Source organism: Bactrocera dorsalis, chromosome 4 (assembly GCF_023373825.1).
Source record: "Bactrocera dorsalis isolate Fly_Bdor chromosome 4, ASM2337382v1, whole genome shotgun sequence".
Classification (NCBI taxonomy): Eukaryota; Metazoa; Arthropoda; class Insecta; order Diptera; family Tephritidae; genus Bactrocera; species Bactrocera dorsalis.
In genome coordinates this window covers 62,062,762-62,080,682 of record NC_064306.1, presented here as the reverse complement: position 1 = coordinate 62,080,682, position 17,921 = coordinate 62,062,762, and the positions used below count along the sequence as shown (strand labels likewise).

The following is a 17,921-nucleotide window of genomic DNA, read 5'->3' as shown; positions in this document are numbered from 1 at the left end:
GTATTGCCTACATTTCAGCGCCAATTTTATTTTATAAGCTTAGCTATGCGGTCGGTATTACTTTAGTTCTTACTTGTAACATTCATATTCATTCATATAGTGAGGTAATCACCTCTGATCAACCTCTGTTTGCGATATTTGATTATTAGATATTCAAAAGCCGAAAGTAAGAAAAAGTGTTGCCTACATTTTGGCGCCAATATAATTTTGAAATTTCAGATTCGAACGCATTTTACATTCATTTCTGCGAATAATTTTTTTTGACGTACAATTTTTATAATATATCTATATTTTCAGTTACCATATGTATATAAGTTGCCAGATTATTCAAAATCGAAGTACATTCAAAAATAATTAAAAAATTAATAAAAAAGTTATAAAAAAAGGAAAAGAAAGTTTTAATAATTATTAAATTTTAGAATTCAGACAATTTGTTGGAATAAGGTTGCCACATTAAAAAAAAAATTTTTAATTTTTATTCATGTTCAACAATTAATGAGATGTAATAGAAACAATGAAAGTTAAAAAAATTATTTTAACACTGATAAAAGTTTAATTAGAAATCAAAAATTTTTTGAATGGGGTTGCCATATTAAAACAAAAATCTCCGATTCAAATTTACATCACATTTATTTTAATAAATTACGTTGGGAGATTATCTTTTTTATTTTAATTTATATTTTCAGAAAATGAAGTTGCCAGATTATTAAAATTTAAGTAATTTAAAAACATAGTTTAAATGCTTTTAAAAAATCTAAAATCTTAAAAATAAGAAAGTTCCTTAAAGATGTTAAAACAATTTGAAATAAAGTGGCCAGATTGTTAAAAGTTATAATAAAATAATTTAGAAAAATTAAAGAAATGATAAAAAGAAAACATGAAAGTAAAAAATAAGTAATAAAAGTTGAAAATATTTAGAAATAACAAGTTTTACATGAATAGGGTTGCCACATAGAAACAAAAATTTCAGATACAAACTCATAACTAATTTATTTTAGAAAGTGTTTTTCTTTATTTTTATTAATATTATTAGAAAATAAAATTGCCAGATTACTCAAAATTAAAATATATTAAAAATATAATTTTAATGCTTTTAAAAAATTCTAAAATCTTTAATTGAAGATAAAAGTTATAAAAGTTTAAAAAATTAGAAATCAAAAATATTAAATGTTTGGCGTTGCCACTTAAAAACTAAAATCCCGGAAACAAACTCAAAACAAATTAATTTCAGTAATTTTTTTAAATAGTTTTAGAAAATGAAGTTGCCAGATGATCCAAAATTGAAATATATTAAAAATATAAGTTTAATGCTTTTAAAAAGTTCTAAAATCTTTAAATGAAGATAAAAGTTTAAAATATTCAAAACTAAAATATATTACATGAATAGGGTTGCCAAATATTAAATAATAAAAGGAGTTATAGTAAAAATTAATGTCAATATTTTGCTTAAACTGAGAAAAGTTTAAAATATTGCGATATCAGAAAACATGCTTGAATAGGGTTGCCACTTAAGCAAAAATGTATAAAAAAAGTTTGAACAAAAAAATATTAATTTTTCAATTGCTTAACTTCGAAAACAGATGAGCAAAAATGAAAAAAAAATGAACAAAAAAATATTAATCTTTCAATTGCTTAACTCCAAAAACAAAGGTGAAAGAAATAGCATAATCCAAAAAATAAGGTTGCCAGATTGAAAAAAAATATTTTTTTCGAAATTTCACTTCTTGAGTATATCATCGACTGCAGTTCACATTTAAATTTTAGAAGCCGTAATATAAAATATAACTAATCTCAAACTCCAAAGTTGGAATAGCAAAAGTAATCTAACAGTAAATTTGCAATTATTTTCAAAATAATTTTTTCCAATAGTTTTAATTGAAAAATTGCTGTGGCAACTGTGCACAATAATTTAGCGTTTGGATAGAAACTTAGAAAATTTATCGCTCATATTTAGCATCTGGAATATACAACTTCTCTCTTCTCTCAATTCTGCAACTGTCTTGACTTTAAGCTGTTTACTTGATATCTAACGGAAACGGGTAGATGTAATAAATTCTCCACCAACCGACACTTGGTGTAATTGTATGTATAATTAATTCTCATTACACCCAGACAGCGGAGTTTACTGTTATGTAGGTTCATGTGAATACTTTACATGTTGCACCAAAGACCTAATCTACAATGCGCGTGCAAGTGCTACATACCGACTAACATACATAAATACAGACAGACAGCCTCACATTTATCACAACATCATTTAAATTCTTTGCTGTTGTTGTAGTAGGTTTTTCAGCTGTGAATCTAAGCGTCAAATGAGCTTTGCCAAGTGGTGGACGAGACGACTTCGTCCTTGACTTTTAAAGTGTTTTCTTTTCGCTTCGCATTTTTCACATTACAAATTAGTTACTCTGTGTTTTATGTATGTGGCGTATTTTAAGAAGCGAAAGAGTCAAGTGTTTTTATATAAGATATGTTAAAGTAAAAAAAAAAATAATATTAATTTTGAGTTTACCTTGGCAACTCAGTTCACCTAATATTTAAGTAAATCTAGAGAAAGCAGCATAATTCTCATATTTTTTTAAAAGGGCTCTAAGCCATCAAATAGTGGTTTGCCAGATTTTCGAGAAACTTCTGAAATTCTAATCTATTGTTCTGATATTTTGACAGTTAGTCAATGGGTCAAAAATGCCACTATTTTTCGTAGGAATTTTTTGGTTGCCGACCGATGTAAAATCCTAAGTTATGTATTTAGATTCAAAGAAGTACTATTAGTTTATATAGAACCTGAATGGAGACAAGTTTTCAATCAGTTTTTGAAATATCATCAAAATGGCAGATTCTCCATAACGCAAGCTTTTTATATATTCTCCGAAAGCTACTTAAGACTTGTAAAGTTTTAAAACTCTTCATTAGACAATGTTTAAAATGTCATCAAAAACGTATATCTTCCATAATGGAAGTTTCTAATTCTATTTTAGGGAGATATTTTAATTTTCCGAAAGCTACATAAGACTTGTAAAGCTCTAAAGCTCTCCCTTCGAAAGCTTTTAAACTATCATCAAAAAGGCACATCTTCCATAACCGAAGCTTCTAATTTATTCGCTCTACGAAAGCTTCTTAAGACTAGTAAAGCTCTAAAGGTCTCCCTTTGAAAGCTTTTAAACTATCATCAAAAAGGCACATCTTCCATAACCGAAGCTTTTAATTTATTCGCTCTACGAAAGCTTCTTAAGACTAGTAAAGCTCTAAAGCTTTCAAAGGGAAAGCTTTTAAACTATCATCAAAAAGGCACATCTTCCATAACCGAAGCCTCTAATAAGTAGTATCATTAAAAGGGCAAATCTTCTATAACAGAATCTTCTAATACTCTCTCCGAAAACTATTTAAGACTTGTAAAGCTCTAAAGCTCTCCCTTTGAATAATGTAAAAATATATGAAATTATAAGATCGGTTATACCTTTAAAAAACACCAAACCTGTAGATTAATCTCAATACGTTTTCAAGGCTAACGTATAGTACACTCAGACCAACTATTTCTTCGAAAAATTTTCAAACATTCTTGTGCTAATTTTATATAATCAAAAATGTTTGAGAAATTCGAAGCCTAAACCATTCACTTGCCCGAATTGCGTAGGCTTCGACCCTTTAATTTCTGGGAGTGAAAGCCCAGCTTTCCAGTAGTAGAATTCAAGAGGATAAGAGAGCATCGACCCGCTCTCATTCTACTAATAGCGATTGTAGGGTGTCTTTCCTGGCTATCTGATCAACTTTATAATTTTCTGCGATCCCGTTGTAGCCTGGCACCCATACCAGTCTTATCACAAAGACATTCGATTTTTGGTATTGACAGGGAGGTTAGGCACTTCTTGAACAACCCTGAACGCTCTGTTAATGAGTTCAAAACTAGTATCGGCGCTCTGCTATCTGAACGGACGGTCACTTCTCTAAAAGAGTCTGAACCCCAGAGCAGCAGATCTACTGCTTGAAAAATACTGCAAAAGTCCCGAAGTCTGAAGCTGAAATTGGTAGAGAGCTCCTAATAGTAAACCCCTCCACCAACCTTTCCCACAAACTTTGACCCATTCATAAAAAGCTTTCTGCTCCTTTCCATCAGCGGTTTCTTTCCACCCACAACCCCTTTGGCGGTATATGGGTAGAGAAGGAGCCGCCAGAGTTTGGTTTTGGAGACTTCAAAATTCAAATGATCCACTATTAAGTCAAAGTGAGTGAGGATTTCCGAGTTTTCAGATACGTGTTATTTTATTTTAGGAATTTGATAGCAACTTTCTCAGCCAAACACTTTCCGACGATGTCTCCGGCAATATGTGCAAGATGGCGTTAAGTGCCATGGTTAGAGTTGACTTTAGTACACCACACATGCTGATGAGCGCCGCCCGTTGAACGCTCTCGACTTTCTTTCAAAGGATGGTCTTTTCTAGGGTCCTCCCTCACATTAAGACTTCAGAGAATCTTATTTTACACACCATAATTAATAATGATTTTTGAAGTAAGCCCAATTTCGATCTCAGAAGGCAAATATTTTGATTTTAGCAGCTAACTTGGACGAATGAATAAATTAATTTTCTATTTATGACTCAATCTCTTTTAAAAACCAAAATTGGTTTAGTCCAATACCTTAAAAAGGTCAGGGGTGATCCGTTTCGAAAAAGTTTTAAAGAAAAAAAACAGAAACTTCAAATTTAATGGAAAATATTTATTATCATTCAATAGAACATTCTATGGCATTTATTTTTTGATTATTGTCTTGTTGGCGGCGGATATGTCTCAGGTGGTTTATCCGTTGAGTAATATGGTTATGCAATAATTAAATTTTTTTCTCTAAATGTGAAACTCATATGACCGAAGATTAAAATGGCGCTCATCAAAGTAATAAAATGTCAAATATATCTCGCATGCGACATTAAAATCTGCTAAAAGGTCACGTCGCGCTTCCAGCGCATTGTTACTAATTGAAGTCGATGGAATATCAGGGCACTTGTTTAAGTAATTTCACCAAAAGCCAACGTAACACAAACACCAAAGGCGCCTAAAATATACATATACACACATACATACAAGAAATCAACACTTAAGCAGGCGCATGTACTCGTACATATATGTATATGATAGTACGTGCATGTAGAACATACACTGAGTCAATGCGCATTTAATTAAATTGAATGCGACGCACAAAAGTATGCAACACATTTCGAAATAAAGTTTACGACCTTCGTGCTGCGCCACGAAACATAAAAAAGAATTTAAAGTGTGCGTCGCCCTTTTGAATCTACATATCTTACACGCACACAGACATACAAATGTATAAGCACCGTTGTATGTATGTCGCTAAAACTGATTCACTTTTGAAACACTGTGCGCCGCGTGATTGTCGTGCGGACACTTTGACGTGAACGTGTGCAAATACCTTTTGGAGTGTGCTTTTAGGCGTACAACCCTAATGCGCCAAATGATATGCAATGAAATGAAAGCAAGAACGCGCTGAAGTTGTAAGTAAACATTCGACATAAAAGCGGGCGCGCGCAGACACTCGGCTCGGCTACCGAAATGTATGTATTAGTGACAACAAAACTGTATTGTAATGAGTAAATGCCAGCTAAGAAACTGCAGAAGAATTGAAGATGTGTGAAGGCTGTCGCGACGGCGGCGAACGGCTGAAGGTAAGAATAAGCGAAATGAGATAAATAACAAATAAAAATGTAAATAAATGCAGTTCATGTGAACTTGTAACTCATGGACATGCTAAATCTTGCGCTCGCTTGTTGACACTAACTGTAATGAAAGGTGCAACAACAACATTAATGCAAAAATTAAGAAAGCAGTGAAATTTACAAATGAGAAGCAAAATATATGTGCAAATAGATATGTACATAATTTATGTAAAGAAGAAAGTTCAGGTAGAGGTGCTAAGAAGTCATCATACAAATGTACATATATTATACATATTTTATTTTTGAAGCAATAATGCCATCTAATCTAAAAATAATTGCTTCTACATTTAAACACATATGGAGAAATGTATCGGGCCAAACTATTTTAATAATCATGTTATTTTAAGGTTGCCATATAATTAAAAAATGGGTTTTATGGGGTTTTCATAAAAAATTATAACGATATCAATTAGACAAAAACATCAGTTTATGAGAAAAATTTTAGACACAAATTGTTTAAGGTTGCCACCTGTTCGAAAATATTTTTTTTTTTGAAAGAATAATGCCATCTGATCCAATAAATAATTAGTAAAATATGGATAAATATGCATATCGGGTCAAACAATTTTAATTTAACAATTCATGCTCTTTTAAGGTTGCCATATAATTACAAAATGGTATTTTCATAAAAAATTATAACGATATCATATAGCCAAAAACATAATTTTAAGAAAAATTTTAAACACAAATTTTTTAAGGTTGCCACCTATTCGAAATTTTTTATTTATTTTTTTTTTTAACAATAATGCCATCTAATTCAATAATAATTGCTTCATAAGAAATTATAGCTACATTGATTAGTAACAAATATTATTATTATTTTAAAGAAATTTGTATACACTAACCAAAATTTAAGGTCGCTATCTATTCGAAAATCGATCATTCTTTTTATCTTTGAAAGAAATTTAACCATAAGAAATCATTATTTTAAATACTTCATAAAAAAATTAGCTGAGAACAATTATTATTTAACATTTTCGAGAAAATAACATTAGCATAAATATTTTTAAGGTTGCCACCTATGAGAACTTCTTTATTTTAATAAATTATTATATTACCAAAAGTTATGTTAATATTTTAAGCGACCAATTTTAACAATTCTAAAGAAAATTTTTGGACATAAATATTTTTTAAGATTGCCACCTATTCCAAAATTTATTTTTATTTATTTTCGAAAGAAGTTTTAACTATAACAAAGAATTATTTTGAGGACTTCATATGAAATTATAATAATATTAGATAGGAGCAATGAATATTTATATTTTTCGAGTTAAAAATTTACAAAAATTTTTTTTAAGGTAGCCACCTATTTGAAAATTAATTATTTGTTTTGCTTTTAAAAGAAATTACAATAATAATAGTAGTGTCCAAAAGTTATGTATAATATGTTAAGCGTAAAATTTTTTATGTACAAGGTTGCCAGTTAGATGAGAAAATACATATATACTATACATTTAATTTTATTAAACGGTATAAATTAAAACAATACAAATTAAGAACAACTATTACTTAAATTTTTCAAGTAAGAATTGACAAACAAAATTTTAAAGGTTGCCACCTATTTGAAAACGATTTGTTTTTTATTTTTGAAAAAAATTAGAACAATATCAATAACATAAAAAAAATTTTTAAAATTTTAAGCGTAGAATTTTCTAGAGGGTTGCCATTTAATTGTAAACAAAATATATATTTACGTTTTATTTGGTTAAATTGAATTTTTACTAAATTAGTACTAAATCTTTATAGTTTTTAACACACAATTTTTCTCATTTTTCTGGGAAAGCTTGTATTAATCTTGCGATGCTATCCAAGAATCAAACCATTTTTCGATGTCGTTCTGTGAGTGGAACAGCTTCTGGGCCAGACCATGTGCCCTCAAATGGAAATAGTAGTACTTAATCGGACAGTGCATTAGTTGGGGAATATAGCATCGCATTTAAGCTTTTTCAGGTAGCTTTAACGGGTTTGCAACGTGAGTCCGGGCCAGACCTGGTATTAAAGTCACAACGAACCCAAGTTTCTGAATCACTTCTTGCGTTTGACACTGATCACTCCGTCGAGCAATGTTTCCAAATCACTAGCTTCGAAGGTTCGTGGCCTTCCTTCACGCGGAAGGAGTATCGAAGTCATCTTTGATGCGACGAAAGCACACACGGCACTTTGTCAGTAATGTGGATATGCAGTTACTTTTTCAAATGTGTAGGTTAAGTTTTTCACGTTTTGGATATAGCAAAATCGATCACCACTAACTGCTGCATTCATCTACAACTTTAGTTCATAATTGCAGGATTTTTTTAAATTTAGTTTTGCCCTCAGGCAATATACGAGTATCAGTCTAGTGCCCTCAAAAATGTACCAATCTATTGCCCTCGAAATTGAAAATAAAAATTAAAAAAAATTGTCAAAAGTGAAGTGAACTTCCCTGTCCAAGCTGAAAGAAAGAACTCCCGAACCACTAACATGACCTTCAATGTCTCTCATAAAGCCTCCGAGTTCGCTCAATCACGCCTGTTATGCTCGGTAAACTGGTGCGGCAAGTACACGGCTGTCTCTAGTCCACTTACAATTCTAATTTCACTCATAAATAATTTTTCGAAATTTCGAATTTGAAAAGATCTCATTACAGTGCCGCCTGCTGCGCTGCCGCCTGCTGCGCTGCCGCCTGCACTTTGCATTCAAATGACTTAATTATGATAAAATGGAGTAACGGTAATAAAAAAGTTCTTGAGAAATGGCGAAGCATTCTAAAGTGAATTATAAATGCCAGCGCGAGACAAGGCAAAAGTGCAAGAGTGACGAAGCGACAGAGACCGGTAATTGCGAAAGCTTTTCAGCGGGGGTAGTGGCTGACGCGCGCGCTTATGGCGGCGGTCAAGGATTGAGTTATTGCACTTACGCGCTTTTGCAACGGTATAGCGGTATGTCGGTGGATGTGTGTAGGTCCGCATCTCAAAGCAAATGCATTGCAATTAATGTTGTTGGACAAAAGTTTTGCAGTTTTGCGCTGCCCTCGGCCACTCGCCGGGGTGATTGCGCGCTCTAATGGCATGCGCCGGAGGAAACACGAACCTTGAGCGTTGAGTGAAGGCGGCAGCAGCAGGCGCTTGACAGACGGATATTTTGTAGTGACGGCACGGCAACCAGCGCAGAGCGGCTTGTAATAGCAGCTGGCAGTCAAGTCCAGGGCAAGCGTTTCGCTTGCATCAAAAGTGGCCGTTGCGGTGTGTATGCTGTATGTGTGTGTGTACTTGTATATTTTTATATATGTCTGTGTGTGTGAAAAACTTTCGTCACACTCTCTGACCGGAAATTAGCTGCTCCGGCGCTGCACTGCTCATGAAGTGCGCCAACTTTTGCTTGCTCTTACGCTCCTTTTCGTCAAGTTTATTTATTTTTTCGAATTTATTTTTGTTTTTGCCTTTTTCGTCGCTGCTTTGTGGCAACTTTATAAATAAATTACGCTGAATTAAAATTTAAATGTTGCAGAAATCTTCACTCAGCTTCGGCGCTTTGTAAGTTGAAGCCGCGCGCACTTTTCATTTGTAACAGTAAATGATTCAATTTTAGTTTTTAGTTTTTCTATTTTTTTCATTTTCTATTTTTTTCCATTTTTATTTATTTTTCTTTTTCATTTCTATTTTTATACCTTATTTTTAGTCTCTTTTTCCTCTTTTCTTTTCTGTGCTATTTTGCCGTCACTGTTTATTAAATTAAAAAACCCGCACTGTCCTCAACGTTCTCTTAAGTGTCCGCAAGCTGGAAAAAGTGGTCTCGCTGCCCTTGTTCTTACATTACAAACTGCTGTGAGCGAGTTGTGGTAAATTTGCCCAACTTCATTCTAACAGCTGGTTTTGAAATACTTTGAAACGCATTGCGTTAATTTATGCAACGCCAGTGTTGTTGGCTTCCGGTTAATTTGACGCGCTTCCGCTTTGAAATACATTACAAGTCGTGTAAAGTAAAAATTTCAAAAGAAGTACATATATCCGCCAAATAAACGGGTAAAAAACGGATAGAAAATAGGTTAGTTACTCTTTACTTACTTGTTAGTTCTACCTTGAACTTTTTCTTCAATGAATTTTGGTTTGAATGCGACGAAGATGCTTCGAAAGCTTACCGACTGCATATTCCAAAGAGAATTAACAATGCACGTACGTCTAATATATAACTGTGATTCCGTTATTCCGAGTACTTCGTCAACCAAAAATGATGCTCAAGACCGAGCAGCTTGTAATTCAGTACAGCATACTCTTAAGGTTTGAAGTCCCAACATTTTGTTCCATACTCGCGACAGAACAGACTTAGATTTATTACCAGTGAAGTGCTGTAACCTCAGAGCTCAGTCTCAAAAATTAGTTTGACAATATTTTATGCGCCTGGAACAGCCTTAAAACAACACAAAGACTTACAGCTCAGGTCTACTCGTTATTCTTCACCAAGACGTGATTGGTAAGGAACGAAACCCTAGAATATATCGTTAGGTAACGGGTATGCCCTTAAGAAACTGAACTCCAATAAGGTCTCTTTCCATCTATTCCATAATTTAGGTACTTCAGTTAACAGAAGGAATGAACTCTCCAAGAGACAACATTGATTTTAGTAAAAATAAGTTCGAAGAGCTCGATTAGCCAGAAAGTAGACCCTATAAACTAGTGCAGAAGCCATGTCATAAAAATCTGTACACTTTATTCGAAACTTTTTATTATAAATTAACAGAAAATATTTGGAAGCCATTCTATAGTCATATTTATCGAAAGTTAAGAAATTCTTTTCACCATTTTCGGTATTTCCGCAGTAATTCGGTACATTTTATTTGGTAATTTTTTACTTAAAATTAACACAAAACATTAAGCAAACAAATATATTAAAAGCAGTATATAGTTTCTCTGTATAGTTTCAGGATACCTCTTATCCATCGAACTTTAACAAATTCGGTACACTTTTTTCGATGGTTTTAGAATAAAAGTTAATATAAAAATTAAAGTAAACTTAACATATTACTATGTTTCAAAGTGATATTACTGCAAAATACCGTTTTCGGTACACCAATACCGAAACTCGGTACAAATTATTTGATTTATTTTGAATATAAACAGATAAATCCCTCTTTAAAATACACTATAACTCACTCACACTTCACATAGACAGCTTCGGTTTATTTTTGCACTGTTAGTAAATTTGATACATTTTACTCAATTTTTATAGCATTCTAAATTATTATAAAATAATTATAAAATTTTTATAATTTTATATTTTAAATAAAATTAGTAAACTTTGTAAGTTGAGCAGGCATTCTTGTAATTTGAATAAATTCGGTACACTTACTTCGATGATTTTGGTGCACAAAGGAATGTAAAAGTATTTAAAATCGTTTAGTTTAAAAGAATTTTATACAGTTTGCTTTTTTTAAGGTGCTATTTCTTAAAATATAGCAAAATCGGTACACGAATACCGACATTTGGTACAACTTATTTAATTTATTTTGTACATAGTTGAACCAAATCAATCTCAAAATATACCATAGCTTCACTAAGATGGCTTCTTAGGCTTATTTTTGCACTATTAGTATATACGGTACATTTATTTCCCCCAATGCTTCCTCTATTCTAAATTATTATTATATTATTATCAATTCTTTATAATTATAAATAATTTATGTATACATTTCGTGCTTTTATAACACTATTAATTGAATTTTAATAAATTCGGTACAATTAAGTTGCGGATTTTGTACTACAAACGAATGTAAAAGTTTTTTAAAACGTTCAATTTAAGTTGACTTTATATATTTCTTTATTTGAAATAATATATCTCAAAATATAGCAAAATAGGTATACCAATACCGAAATTCGGTACAACTATTTGATTTATTTTGAATAAAAATGAACTTCATTTATTTCGTTATTTGCAAGTAATATTTCTTAATAACAAATTACTAGCAAAATCGGAACACCAACACCGAAACTCGGTATAAATTATTTGATTTATTTTGAATAAAAATAAACTTAATATATTTCATTATTTGAAATTAATAAAACTTAAATTAAAGAAAAATCGGTACATCAATACCGAAATTCGGTACAACTTATTTGATTTGTTTTGAATAAAAATAAACTAAAGTGACTTCAAAATATACTATAACTTCACTTCAATGGTTGCTGAAGTTGATATCGGTACACTTAACGACATAGTGAACTGTTGTCAAATGAAGTTCTGATACAATTCAAACATATTGCTCTTTGTTTCTACTGCAGTTTTTTCATAAGTAGAGATTTAAATCTTCCTTTCGACTTTAATTCTGCATTTAATTATGCATTTTTATTCTCTCTTAGAAATATTAAACAGAATTTGCCTTAGTATTCCTCTTACAATGGTAGTGCTTGCTATTAGCGCTGACGTGCTGCATAGATGCCAGCGCTGTTTTAATGAATTTGTTATTTTCTCAATTTTATATCCCTTTTCCACTGCTCGCCATTCACCAAGCCGTTATTATCTATCAGTTTGACGTACATTACATTGCATAATGTGTTTGCACTATCGACACATATTCTTGCATTACATTTCAGTGTTGTCTTTTTTCGCCTTTATTTTTTTTTTTGCCTTTATCGCACAGTGTTTGCTTTTATGCTCAACAGTTTCTACTCGTTTCATTAATTTTAATGAGTTTTCGTTTGGCTTTAACAATTTTGCTGACGTCCATTTTTCATTACATTTCGCTCTGCTTTATCTGTGATTGTTTTCCTTTTTCTGTATTTTATGTGTGCTTTTTGATAGTTCTTACCGCGCCCGCTGCCTCAACACAGACCGGCTTGTGTCGCTTCACTTTGGGTCGACATGGCGTATACGTAACTCATAGAGGGATTCATGTATGAAGCGACATGTGTGTGTGTTTTGTATGCATATGTACGCTTGTGTGTGTGTGTGCTTACAGCCTTGGCAATTGCCGTGCTCATATCTCATACATCTGCATGCCCACACATACACATGCTGCTGTGCGCGTGTGTGTTTGCATTTGTATTTGCCTTTTTTCGCTGTTAATCTCACGTGTGCTTAACTCGATTCACACCATTTGCAGCTTCGTATATTGTTTATCTAGCCGTTTGTGTCCGCCTGCCGCTTACACACACACACTCAGCTGTCTCCACTGCAATTCTTGTTTTTGTTGGGTTTTCTCCTTTTTCTTGCCTCTTAATGCCCGCTGTCCTGTTTGCTGTCGTCACTATCTCTGCCTCCGGCTTCCGTATCTCATTCAAATCGCATTCTAATTTATTTTCTCGCCACTGTTGTAGGCACATTTGCCCATCCCACTTTGGCTCCATATTTATTTATGTGTTTGTTGTTGTTGCGATTTTTCTTTTGCTGTGCGCGCTTATTTATTTGATTTATACTTTTCATAACATTCATTAAGATTTTATCAAAAGCAGACTTTTGCTCTCCAGTGAATATGTGTGTTGGCATGCTTGTAAACATTAATACATTTGTATATGTATGTATATAAATTCATGTATATATATATATATGCATATGTAAGTACATATATATGACAATAATTATATTGTTAAGCACTGAGAGTCATTTTTACTTCACTTCGCCAGATTTTTCTCATTCAAGACACATATATTTGTACATATACATATAACTACATATAAGCACAAGGTCCTTTCTTCCCTTAATTTTTCAGAAACAACAAAGATCTTAAATAAAATCTGAATTGACAACTAAAAAGTCTGAAACCTTTAATTATGTTTTGCTCTTCTAGAAACTCTTCATCACTTTCGGAAAACCTTTAATGCCTTTAATTTGGTCCTATGCTCCAATCAGAGTTAAAGGAAATACCATATAATATTTCGATAATTTGAGGGTCTTGAAATACAAAAAATATCACAGGATTACAGATTTGGGAAAAACTAGACCAAATTGTATAGAACGGGAACAAAGAGAGAACATATGGACTTCCCTAAAAAATACATGAATGGAGAAGTCTTCATCATTCGTTTTTCGACTTTTTAATGGTTAGTGTTTGAGCTATCGACGAAAACAATTCATTGTAATCCCTTCCTGACAGAGCGCATTACTGGCCTTAGATATAGTATAACTAACTTTCTAATATGAGCTCATAGAATGTTTAATCTCTTCATCGATGAAGGATGTTTCTGAAAACGAAGCTCTCTCTCCATCAAGTTGCCTTCTATGTGATATTCTTGTGCCTTATTTATTGTATATGAAAGTTTCCTCAACCTGAAAGCGGGCAAATATAATTATCGAAAGACTACTTTCTGCGTTAAACTATTGTAAAAGAATCTCGTCACCATCATGGATAGTCAGATATAAAAAAAATCTGGTACCAGATTCATTTGCGAGTATTCTCAACATGCAACTGATTTTCATTTCACCATTAAAACACTATCATATTGTCATCAATCAAAAACGCGGTGGATATCTAGTGTTTCCAAAACTCTTTTCCACGCTAGCTGCCTATTTTTTTTTTTTTTTGTTTTTTTTTTGGAAGAAGGTAGCGTGCCTTGACTAGCTACGAAGTTATTCAAATTCGAATCTCATGAGTAAGAGAGCTGTGGATTCGTAGAGCTAGTAGAGATCACTATGTTACTTAATAGACAATACAAATACGTTTCGTTGATGAAATTTAGCTTGGACCGTGTCATTATTGGTTGCTTCCGTTGCTGCAGCGCCGACTCAACTCTCCACGGTTTCGGGTATACTCTCAGCTACGGCTGTTTTATTTACTTCACCGCATGCTGGACGTGGTCCATTCCAAAGTTGAATGATTTGTAAAAGTTGTTCATGTCGTAAGCCTTTCCATTTTATCCATGAAATACCAAGCAATGCTGAGCAAAAATCACATGACAGCTTGACACGACTCACGCGTGATCTGTCAGAAAAAAAAACTTATTAAAAACAGTACATCTACTTGCATTACGAGTACCCATTTGTAACACCTACTTTAAAAACTTTACTTGCTTCACTCCAATTTTTATACTATCGCAACAAAGTTGCTAAGGAGAGTATTATAGTTTTGTTCGAATAACGGTTGTTTGTAAGTCCTAAAACTAAAAGAGTCAGATATAGGGTTATGTATACCAAAGTGATCAGGGTGACGAGTAGAGTTGAAATCCGGATGTCTGTCTGTCCGTCCGTGCAAGCTGTGACTTGAATAAAAATTGAGATATCATGATGAAACTTGGTACACGTATTTCTTGGCTCCATAAGAAGGTTAAGTTCGAAGATGGGCAAAATCGGCCCACTGCCACGCCCACAAAATGGCGGAAACCGAAAACCTATAAAGTGTCATAACTAAGCCATAAATAAAGATATTAAAGTGAAATTTGGCGCAAAGGATTGCATTAGGGAGGGGCATATTTAGACCTATTTTTTTTGGAAAAGTGGGCGTGGCCCCGCCCCCTACTAAGTTTTTTGTACATATCTCGGAATCTACTATAGCTATGTCAGCAAAACTCTATAGAGTCGTTTCCTTCAGGTATTTCCATATACAGTTCAAAAATGGAAGGAATCGGATAAAATCCATGCCCACCTCTCATACAAAGGTTATGTTGAAAATCACTAAAAGTGCGTTAACCGACTAACAAAAAACGACAGAAACACTAAATTTTACGGAAGAAATGGCAGAAGGAAGCTTTTTTAAATTGAAAATGGGCGTGGTGTCGCCCACTTATGGACCAAAACCATATCTCAGGAACTACTAATCTAATAAATTTTACAGCAAAATAAAAAAATATGTAAATGACGGATAATGAAATCTCGATTATCACTTTATCATGCGAGAGTATAAAATGTTCGGTGACACCCGAACTTAGTTCTTCCTTACTTGTTACCTTTAAACAATTATAATAAAATCATAATTATTAAATTCTAATTCTCTTTTCAGGTATGTTCACAAAAATCTCTAATGGTATTGGTAAGACTGACTATACTATTTCTGTATATAACTAATAATAAAAGCTTCAAAAAATTGAAAATATCTAAGAATATGTCCCCAAAGTTATAGATGGAAATTCGAAATAATGTCGAATCTAGAGGGGAAATACCTAGTGACCGAGAAAAGTCAAGTTTTGAACATATTTTTAAACAACATAAATTAAAATTCTTTTGGTCAAAAATCACTTATTTTTCAATTTCAATAAAAATTGTAGAATTTTACACAATTTTTGCAATTTTTTTAGTTTAACTAGAAGATAAGTTATTAACAAATATTAATCTTTTTAAATCCTGGGCGCCGTCCGGAGATGCATCTCGCATGTGCATTTGCTTCTCAAAGTCAGAATATTCAAAAAACTTTGCGGATGATGTTTAAATATATAACTATAAACCCTAGAAATTTCGCTAAAATCAACTATTTCTTTTCCTCCCAAAAAAATTCTCACAAAAGTCGTTTTTTTAAACCTCTAAAGCAGGCTCCCCCTTAAGCCCATAACCTAGTGTCGAAGTCTTGCAAAATTATAAAAAAAATAAAGAAATTCATAGTATGTTGAAACCCATTGTCAACTAACGAAATGTAAAATAACAGACATTGAAGAGAAAATAATTTAAGGGCAAACTGCTGCTGGGAAAAAGAAGGGGATAGGCTTGGTTGACATTTGAAGGGTTAAAAACGTTTTCAAAAATTATCTACTCTGGTCTACTAAAGAAATCCACTCATATCTTTTTTGAAAAAAGTAAATGTTAGAGTTTTTGAGATTTTTTTTTTTAATTTTAAGAGTTTTCCAGAACAATCTTCCTCATATCCCCTTACCTCCTTCTGTCAATTACGCAATAATTCACCCATTTATACTGCAACCTCAACGCATTTGTTAATTTTTTGTTGTACTGTTTGAGTTTTTTTCCACTTATGGCTCTCTGAACCCAAACTAACCTCAAATTTTAATTCATACCAATTAGCCACCACTTTAAATCGCATGCAGTCTATTATCGAAAAGTCCGAAATATTGCGGGCCTCCACGATTTGTTTAATTTGCAGTTTGAAATTGAGCAAAACTCGCATTTACAAATTTACAAATTAGTTGTGGAGTTGTGGACTTAATTCGGTTTGCCTGCAATCGCAATGCAATCAGCGTGCGTGTATGTGTGTGCGTGTATGCATGAATGTGTTGCGGCTGCCAGTTCATGTGCTACATATTTTGCGGCATAACAATTACAAATAATAGCATAGCAATAACAACAAAAAAGCGCTTATAGCCAAACTGCATGGCGGGCAGTAGGAGTGCAACATGCCACAGAACACGAACCGCAGGATAATTAATGGTTGCATGCCACAAGCGTGTGGATGTGTGCACGTTTTGTGCCGGCGGTTGGGTAAAGCATACAAATATATACGCTTCTAATGAACAGATTGACTAAAAGTGGCGCTTAGGAAACAAATTGGTATGTTTGGAGTTAAGACTTTTGGTTAAAGTTTGAGTTAAAACTTTAGATAAAACTCATTATTTATGTCTAGAAACAATTTCAGCTCAACGAGAACTAACTCTCTCCAAAAGTAAGCGAGTTCCAACTAAAATTTTCCTACAGGGTACTTACTCAAAACGTCATTTGGGCCGAGCGGCTGACCGGCCGAGTGCGCTTTTGTGTTGGTTAGTATGTGAATGTGTGTGTTTGGCGCATTTATCGGCATTGGCATCTTTGTGCCCACAATGCAACAACACTGCAGTCGCATGCAAATAAATGATTTATACTTTTAGCAACACACACAAACAAGCAGAGTCAAATGTAGACACATACACAAACAAATTTATGTATGTATATGGAGGTACGCACATGGAGGAGGCATAGCGCCAAGCTTTTGCAGATTTTTTCTATGCGGCAATGCGACACTGCACAGTGGTCTGAAACGTTGGAATTATGGTATACAAATTATTTTCGGTAAAATTTATTAATAGAATTATTATTTTTTTCCAAATTTTCCAAATTGTTGTTGAACAACTTTTACAAAATCGGAAACACCGCATTGAAGCACCCTTTAAAAAAATTAAAAATATATCTAAATATTTTGTTTTTAGAAAACTGCTAAGTAATACTTCCTACACATTAAAATTGAACAAAATTTTAGTAAAATTTATTTAATTTATTCAAAATAAGTGGCAACTCTATACAAATTATGATATTAATCGAGCCTTCTGAAGTTTAGCGTGGACTTTACTTAACAGCATGCTTGAACTAAAT

The 17,921-nt window shown here is 32.9% G+C and overlaps 1 protein-coding gene across 14 annotated transcripts in view; it reads left to right on the top strand.

The window, feature by feature from the left end:
* The window catches only part of LOC105229813 (probable serine/threonine-protein kinase DDB_G0282963), a 191,185-nt gene that overhangs the window by 33,551 nt on the left and 139,713 nt on the right, over positions 1-17,921 (top strand). Inside the window, exon 1 of one of the 14 annotated variants that reach the window (XM_049454239.1) lies at positions 5,474-5,678. The exons of the other annotated variants lie outside the window; for them this stretch is intronic. The gene's annotated coding sequence lies outside the window, so the exon portion shown is untranslated. Of the gene's footprint in view, positions 1-5,473; positions 5,679-17,921 lie in introns of those variants that run through there. 14 annotated transcript variants of the gene reach the window in all.